Below are 9,120 nucleotides of genomic sequence, written 5' to 3'. Positions count from 1 at the left end.
TGGGGAAAGGGTGCAGAGGAGCCCTCTGAGGCTCCCACACACTCACCTCCCAGAGACACAGGGCGCAGAGGAGGAGCCCTCCTCCAGGCCACTTGCCCCCAAATCCTTAGTGACAATTACAGGACTCTCTCCAGGCACCAAGCTTTGAATAGCCAGTGGTTGAAGAATACAACTACCACGAGGCCTGAGGTGCACCATCAGCCTTTTGTCCCTCAAGGAAAGAAGTACTGGGGGTGAGAGAAAAGCCTCTATATTGTCTATGCCGAGTAGGAAGTGAAGACCAAGATGGCGCGAGGACCAGGCAGTTCAGAGTGTGCCGGGCAGGGGGCGCACTTTCACATTTTGAACCATATGAATATATTACGCAATGAGATAAATAGAATTAAAGGAAAATGAGAAGAATGAAATCTATTTCCTTGTCATATTGGCACTCTCAGACGTTACTGCTGGGAGCATAAATTGACACTACCTTCCTAGAAGTTCAGGGAACTTGAAAGTACCAACATCTCTTAACATACCGCTCCAGTTTAAGAATTTAAGGACGTAGAACACAAAAATTTACAAAAGTAAAGTACTGGAAACAACCAAAATTTCCAATGGATGACTATTAAATAGAAGATGACAAAACTCTATTACATAATGCAAATTTAATCTATATGTGTTTATAATAACATATAGATATTATGGATAATACATATATATTAGGGGCAATGCATCTACTGTGTGTGCTGCTACTGGTGATTCAACCCTGAGCCAAAACTGACATGGCCCTGCCCTTAAGGAACTTAGAGTCAAATGAAGAGAAGACGTTAAACACATGGTCACACCATTCAGTGAACGACTGTAAAGTGAGATGGATTCTATGAAAGAAAGGCATTTGAGAACATATGGAATATGATGCAGCCACTGAAAATAGTGATTCTTTTTTTACTCAAAGACTTTGGTTTTATTATAGTACATGGGCTGGGACTGATGGGAGGGGTCGATGTAGTGAGCAACCATTGCCCTGATTAGCATCGGATACCTGTCCAGATAGCCAGGAACGTGCCAAAGATACCCCCAGTCTACGTTATGGTTTTCTCCTTGCTGCCCATCGGCTCCCGACCCTGCATTCAGATCCCGAGACAGGAAAAGTTGCCACAGAGCGCCCCGGCTGCCGAAGCCCGTCTTCACACGGTCAAAGCAGCTTGGCTGGGACTGTCCATAGGAACCCAGGGCCACCGGCTTCTCGCTCACGGCCTTGATCGCTCAGCTCTACGTCTCACCTGAAGCAGGAGGCAGTGCGCTGAAAATAGTGATTTTGAAGACTCTACAGTAATAGGTGTGGCATAAAAATTACTAGAAATTTTCAAAGACTGTAATTCAACCTTGGTTCAAATCAGTTACAAGTCACGAGGATATCTAATGGGAAACATTGCAGGAAAAGAACTTTGTTGATAGAGTCTTTCAGTGCAGGATAGGTATAGGTGTATGTACAGGTGCAGATGGTACGTATCACGGTGGACCAACATTTGGCCAAGGGAAAGAAGGCTTAAGATTGGTTTTATTCATGCTTTGTCTCCAGTAAAGGGAGCTACCTTTCCATCTTTAAAAATGTGATAAAGTCACATAACTTCTGTGATAGGCTATTTCTAATTTCAAAAGTTATAGCCTAAAATTTAAGGCTTTGATTATTTGTTACAGGAAATTGCACTTGTCAGAGTGTGTGTTACCACAAAGCGTGTTTGTTCCCTTCAAGTTAAGACTATATTTGTTATATGAAGTTGCATTTGTACCCTGACCTTAAATTGATAACCCACTGTTTAGGACCTCGCTGATTTCATTACGATTAATCATATCTGTATATTATGTTGCCAAAGTGAATTTCACGTCTAGACTTTCCCTCTTTATGGGTCACAAGTAAAATAAAATGGTATGATAGCATATTTGCTTCCAAAAACACAACACTATATCTTGAGCCTCCACAAAGGAAAGCATTTATGATGTAACCTAAGTAAAGAAGACCACCACCTTCTAATACACTATATTCAAAATTATGTTTGAGAAAAAAAGGATGCATGAGAAAAAGAGGGGGAAAAAATAATCAAAATGCAGAACTTTTCATTATGTTTTCAAGTGTCATGTAACATACTTATCATACCTAGGTACGAAAAAATTGTTTTAAGAACATTTCCCTGAGTCCGAGGAGTCAGTCTCTCCTCCTTTTGACCTTTGAGGACACAAAGGTCAGATGGGGGACACTGGAAAATTTCTGTGTGCATTTCCTTTTTTTTTTTTAAGATTGTCCCTTTGGGGCTGGCCCTTTGGCCGAGTGGTTAAGTTCGCACGCTCTGCTTTGGTGGCCCAGGATTTCGCCAGTTAGAGTCCTGGGCGCGGACATGGCACCACTCATCAGGTCATGCTGAGGCGGCGTCCCACATGCCACAACTAGAAGGACCCACAACCAAAGATACACAACTCTGTACCAGGGGGTTTTGGGAGAAAAAGGAAAAAAAATCTTTAAAAAAAATTAAAAAACATTGTCCCAGAGCTAGCATCTGTTGCCAATCTTTTTTTCTTCTCTCCAAAGCCCCCCAGTACATAGTTGTATATTCTAATTCTAAATCCTTCTAGTTCTGCTATGTGGAACACAGCCTCAGCATGGCTCGATGAGCGGTGCTAGGTTCATGCCCAGGATCTGAACTGGTGAAATCCTGGGCCCCCCAGAGGAGGATGTGGCCCCCTAAGCCGAGGCTGCAAACCTAACCACTTGGCCTGGGGCTGGGCCCTCTGTTTGCATTTCTTTACCCAAAGACTAATGGGGATTTTTATTCCATATGGTAATTATTTCCCCAGTGACTTTCCAGTTCTTAAGAGAGATAAGAACGCTCCTGACATTAATTTCAAACAGATGGCTGTAATGTCTTTCGCCGTCTCATCTTTCCTCTCCCTGTTTTCCCAAACTGTCCAAATACAGCTAACAGCACAGATTTGGAATAGGGGGGGAAGCAAGATGGGGGCTGAGAATGGCCCTGTGACATTGGGCTTGAGGACACTTTCCGAGGCCAGGCATTGCCTATGTTTCAGCTCACACTGCTACAGGAATGTTATTTCTAACCACGTGCCCATCTCACAAAGTTCCTCTCCTGCAAACCATCGTGGGTGAAGGTCCTGGAGAGTTTCTCATAATAGAAAATTTCATATCCAGACTTGGAAATAACTGGTCATTTAAGCGGGATAGAGGTTGGGTTAGAAGAAAGAGATGTGGTTTTCTGTATCTTACTGTCATTTCTTTGATGGGAAATGGAAAGTGTTAAATCAAAAGCAAGTCTGTACACATACTGCTCTTCTCTGCAATTTCTGCCTTGAGTCACAAAGACCTCCCTCTCCAGTACCCAGTCCCAGTTGCCAGGGAGGCATCACTCACCACCACCACACCCTCCATAGGTAGGCCTCCCAGGAGACAGCCACTGCTCATGTAAAGTTCATTACCACTGCAAAAAACAATGTCAAAGACCCAGGGAAGACACACCCTTTAAAGTACGTCTAGAACCATGCTCCTCAGAAAAAATTAGTCATAAAAGAAAAAAAAGTGTTACTATACTTAATAACATCTCGTTTTATTTTTACGCAAGATGCAAATTCAACGTAAGAAATGCTTATTGTGGGCCAACGTAGCGTGGAGCCAGGGGTTGTGTGAACGTGCCACACTGTGCTGGATCCGGGGAATGCAGCAATGAGCAGGACAGACAGGTCTCTACTGTTTTTGGAGTTCTCGCCCAGTGAGGAGTATAGATAGATGCGCAGATAGAGAAGCAATGACAAAAACGAAAGACATCATGGATGTGACATACTTAGTGCAGCACGTACAATAGTGTGCATCACTGAGTCACAGCGGGGAATGGAAGGCCAGAGCCAAACTCTTCTAGTGTATGGAACTGAAAAGGTCTGGACCACAGAACAATTGGGGAGAGGAGGCTGGAGAGGGTGGCAGGTGGGCAAAGGAGTCATTCACTCTGTGTGTCCCCAGCTGCTGGCGCTGCTCCACAGGCTCTGTTAGTACCCCAGGAAGTCATCCACCTGTTCCACAGTCTCTGCACCTCATGCCAGGTTGTCCTCTGGGGTGGCTCTGCCCACCTCCTCTGTGGGCTTCCAAGACCTCAGTTCACAACCCAACAGGCCCTAGCTCTCTTCTCTTCAGTTGTTGTGGTGACCTCCTGCTCTCTCAGGCTAGTCTTTAGTGATGCTGGTCAAGGCATGGACATCGTTGTATAAATGGGACCACTCTTTTTGCTCCATCTTGTTGGTGGCAGCGTGTAAAAGGCAGGCATGTCACATCACCAAAAAAGATCACATTCTAAGAAGACAGCGATTGCATCCTAAAGAGCTTATGAAAGTATATGGTGGAAACGTGGGTTGTTTAATGTGTACATTATCAAATTCCGAATAATAAATTTAGCATGACCAGAAAACAAATTATCTTTTACATTTTCCTGCATACTCTGAGTAAGACTTGCATTTGTGGTCATCAAGGAAGCTCTGTAACAGCTGTTGAGAGAGTCATCAGGAGCCAGGCTTCACACATGAGGCAGTGTCCCGGGTAATGACGTACCAGCGTCAGGTAAATGGTATCAGGGAATGGCAGAGGCGAGAGATCTGTGTTGCTTCCGTACAAACATGCCAAAGATCCACACCACTGTGAACACTGACGGAGTTGCCATCTATTTCCTCACAGAGGGAAGTATGAAATTATCCAGGAACCGCACATTTGACAACAAAGAACATGAAGCGATGGTTCCTGGGCCTGAATGGGAAGAGATAATGCCTGGAAACTACAAAAAATCTTCACGTGCACAGATTGGACAGTTAAAAAAATACGTAAGTTCATCTTTTCACCCGTTAATCTGCATTTCATCAATACATCACTATACTTCACTTGGCCTATGTATTTTGTAATATATTTAAAAATCAACTTGTTTGTAGATTTGCTTAAGCCCTGCACACACTAGGTGCGACTCTGCTTCAACATGTCCAAACAGAGCTCTTGACCTTCTCCCCTACACCTGCTCCTCATTTGGTGCCTGTCTCCCAGTGACCGGCCTCACCAGAAATCTAACTTTCTCCCTCCAACTACCCTGTCTCCACCACCACCGCCAGCCTCACATCTAATCCGTTTTCAAGTCCTGCGTATTCTGTCTGCTAAGCATCCTTCTACATCTCTGACCTCTCTGCCTCTCCACTATTACCACCCGAGGCCAGGCTTCTCTCACCTCTCACCTGTGGACCACTGCAGCTCCATCCTGACTGCCTCCCCGCCCCCTCCTAATTTCTGCCAACTCTTTCTCCATTTTGTAGCCAGCGTGTGCAAATACCATCACATCTCTCCCTAATCCAGAAGCATTGCCTCTCATCGCTGAAGTCTGAAGTCTGAACTTCTTAACGTGACCTGGAAGAGAAAGTTAAAGCAACAGCATTATTCTTTATCTGGGTTTCAGAGGGGAAAACTCTTACTTCATCTAAGATTTACTCAAAATTTGCTTCATTTAAAAAATGTGTAATAGGACCAGCCCCGGGGAGCCTAGTCGTTAAGTTTGGCATGTTCCGCTTCAGTGACCCAGGTTCAGTTCCTGGGCCTGGACCTATACCACTTATTGGTAGCCATGCTGTGGTAGTGACCCAAGTACAAAATAGAGGAAGATTGGCAACAGATGTTAGTTAGCTCAGGGCAAATCTTCCTCAGTTGAAAAACAGAAACAAACAAAAAAAACCTCTCTCTCTATGTATATAATGGGATGAATCTTTAAACAATGTAATCACAAACTGATATTTTTGCCTTCGAATAGAATGCACCTTTGGGGAAAGCTTAGTAAACTCACAGATGCCCCATTTATCTCAACTGATACCAATTTTGAACCGTCATTAAATTTCACAGATATCATTGTAATTTATCTAAAGAATGTGTTGCAAGCATTTGGAACAATTAAATCAGATAATAAGAGGTTTTTTGTAAATTTCTTAGACCTAGGAGAATTCTTATTTTCTTCCCTTTGGATGTCAGAATCTTGAGAGCAGTATATGCAAAGCAAAAATGCAGTCACTTTGAGAATTGTACTTAGCTTTTTGAAGTTTTCCTAATCTATTTAGCAAGCCCTTTATGGTAAAGAGCCTCACAGAATCACCAACCCCTTATCCAGCACTACTAATTGGCCCTGTTTTTTAAGTAAGTAAAATATTACTCAGTTGATGCCCCTGCATACTTCTTCCTCATACCCTTCCCCCTCCCCAGAGGTACCCACTACCATGAATGTGATAGTTATCCTTCCGACAAATGCTTTTGTGCTATTACCATATTTTTGTGTATCTGTGAAAATACACAGCATTTTCAGTGTGTTCAAGCCAGATTTATTTATTAGCTAACACGCTGCTGTCTCGTTTCGTGTTCACATTACATCCCTCTGTTGCCCCTTTCCTCTACAAGGAATTTCACGACTTTTTCGGCCTCGCCCAAAGGTTTGCATTTCCATATAAAACTAATACAGAGAACTGAGCAAGATCTTGCTGTAGAAGTGTCATCGCAAATATTTAAATTTCGCATTTTGTGGAAATTGTAAAAATATCACAGAAAAGAAACACAAGGTTATTTTTTTTAGATAACCTGGTGGATAGGTTTCAATAAATATCCAATAAATATGGTTTTGCCAAAGTCCAAACAGGCTGCCCACGCATTGGGCCTTTTTCTTGAATTGGTTGGGGCCAGGAGACTTTATTTTATTCTATTTGAGTAGGTGTTAAACTTGCATGGTTTGAAATTCAAAGGATGGAAAGGGTATGTGTGAAAAGTCTCCCAGCCACTTCCTCCCCCACCTCACACTTCCCTTCCCTGAAGGCAACTAATAATGTCGTATAGTCTAGGGATCCTTCGGCAACCTGCTTGCTCTTTCCTACTAACTTTATATTTTGAGACACTTTTTTTGAAACATGTAGACCCAGATAGCTCATTTTCTCTGTCTGTAACAGTGCTGTCCAATAAAACTCTCTGCAGTGATGGCAATGTTCCAGATCTGCACTGTCCCGTATGGTACCCACGAGCTGCACATGGCTACTGAGCGCTTGAAATGCGGCTAATGTGATTGAGGAACTAAATTTAAGATTTAAAACATAGAATTAATTTTAATTAATTTAAAGTTAAGTTTAAATAGTCACATTTGGCTTGGTCTACTACACTGGGCAGTACAGTTCTATGCATTTAATTATATACATTATAGCTCTGTAATATTTAATTATATAAATATACTACAAATAATGTATCCATTCTTTTGTTTATGGATATTAAAGTTATATCCAGTTTATGGTTATATAAAACAATGCTGCAATAAACATACTTCTGTTTGCCTTCTTGTGCAAATGTGGGAAGGGTTTGCGTATAAATTTATAAGTGGAACTGTATGATCAACTCTACTAGATATTGCCAAATGGTCTGCCTGTCAGTTTTTCCAGTTTACATTCCCATCCATGTGAGAAGGTCTCTGTGGCCCCATAGCCTCACTAACATTTGATGATACCGGACTTATCAGTGCCAATTTGCTAGATGTGAAATACTATCTCATTGCTATTTTAATTTGCATTTTGTGTTTCCTCTTTGAGGAATTGTTTTTCATACTGTTTTCATTTTTCTCTTGAGTTGATTGTCATTTTCTTATTGATTTTCGGAAGCTCTCTATAAATTCTAGGTAGTAATTCTTTCTTGTTTATATGCCTATATATGAAGTCTACTATAATTGCCTGTTATTATTAATTTCATTTTTGGAATAGCAGTATATTCACAGGTATTTAAAAAGCTATACAAAGACAATCAGGCTTCTTCAAAAAGTCAAACATAGAATCAGCATACGACTGAAAAAGATTCTCTCCTCAACCAACTCCAGCCACGTTCCTCTAAGTCCTTTCTACGTTGGCCTATAAACACTTAAAAAAAAAAAAAGCTAACATAGTTTCTAACAGCTCAAGGCCACATCCCTAGGATGACCCTTGCCCCTCTTAAAGTGCCTGCTTGAGAAAACTCAAGGTTGCCAAAAGAGTATATTGTTTGTTCCAGCCAACACCTGGAGATAGGGCCCCTGTCTCCCTGCCTCTGTGGGAGGGTAGGAGCCTCACTTGGACAAGCGCCAGCTAACAAACCCAAACCCCCTTCCCGTTTTTTGTAACTTTTCACTTTCGCGACTCTACTGAGCTCCCACTCGCTCCCCTCCCTATTCCCTCATTGTCCTTTTAAAACGCCCAGTTACCTCTGTTCAAATCAAAGTTGGATTCCGTTCATGCTGGACCCTATTGCTGTGGTATATTACCGACTAAAATCTGATCTTACCACTTTAACTATGTCCAGCTTTGTTTATCTTCGACATGACCCAGCAATTCTACTCCTAGGCATGTACCCAAGAGAAATGAAAACATATGTCCACACAGAAACTTGCCTAAGAACGTTTATAACAGCGTTATTTATAATAACCCAAAGGTGAAAACAGCTCAAATGTCCATCAACTGATGAATGGATAAATAAATTGTGATGTATACATGGAATGGAATGTTATCCAGACATAAAAAGGAATGTGGTACTGATACATGCTACAACTTTGATCAACCTCGAAAATATTGTGCTAAGAGTAAGAAGCCAGACACAAAAGGTCACATATTGTATGATTCCTTTTGAATGATGCCGACAGAATAGGCAAATCCATAGAGATAGAGAGTAGATTAGAGGTTACCAGGGGATGAGGTCAGAGGGAATGGGGAGTGATTACTTGATGGATATGAAGTGTTTTTACGGGGTGATGAAAAAGCTTTGAGCTTGGAGAAAGGTCATGGTTGCATAACATTATGAATACACTAAATGCCATTGAACTGTACACTTTAGAATGGTTAACTGCATGTTACGTGAATTTCACCTTAAAAAGAAGATAACCAATAAAAAGCCTCCCTCATAATCCTGTTGCCTGGCTACTCTGTTACCCCTTCTCAGAGGTAACTGATGTTTTGTTGTTAATTTGTTTGTTTTTGAAAACCCCATTTATAGTGACTTTTAATAAATAGAAACTTTTAATTTTAACACAGACAAATTTATCAATCTATTCCCTTACGACTTGT

At 41.7% G+C, this 9,120-nt stretch overlaps 1 pseudogene; it reads right to left on the bottom strand.

The window, feature by feature from the left end:
- Positions 1–1,010: 1,010 nt before the first annotated feature.
- Positions 1,011–5,278, bottom strand: LOC103567111 (reactive oxygen species modulator 1 pseudogene; annotated as a pseudogene).
- Between the last annotated feature and the right edge of the window lie 3,842 nt (positions 5,279–9,120).

The sequence above is a fragment of the Equus przewalskii genome, chromosome 19 (genome assembly GCF_037783145.1).
Source record: "Equus przewalskii isolate Varuska chromosome 19, EquPr2, whole genome shotgun sequence".
NCBI classification, from domain to species: Eukaryota; Metazoa; Chordata; class Mammalia; order Perissodactyla; family Equidae; genus Equus; species Equus przewalskii.
This window is presented reverse-complemented; position numbering and strand designations above follow the sequence as displayed.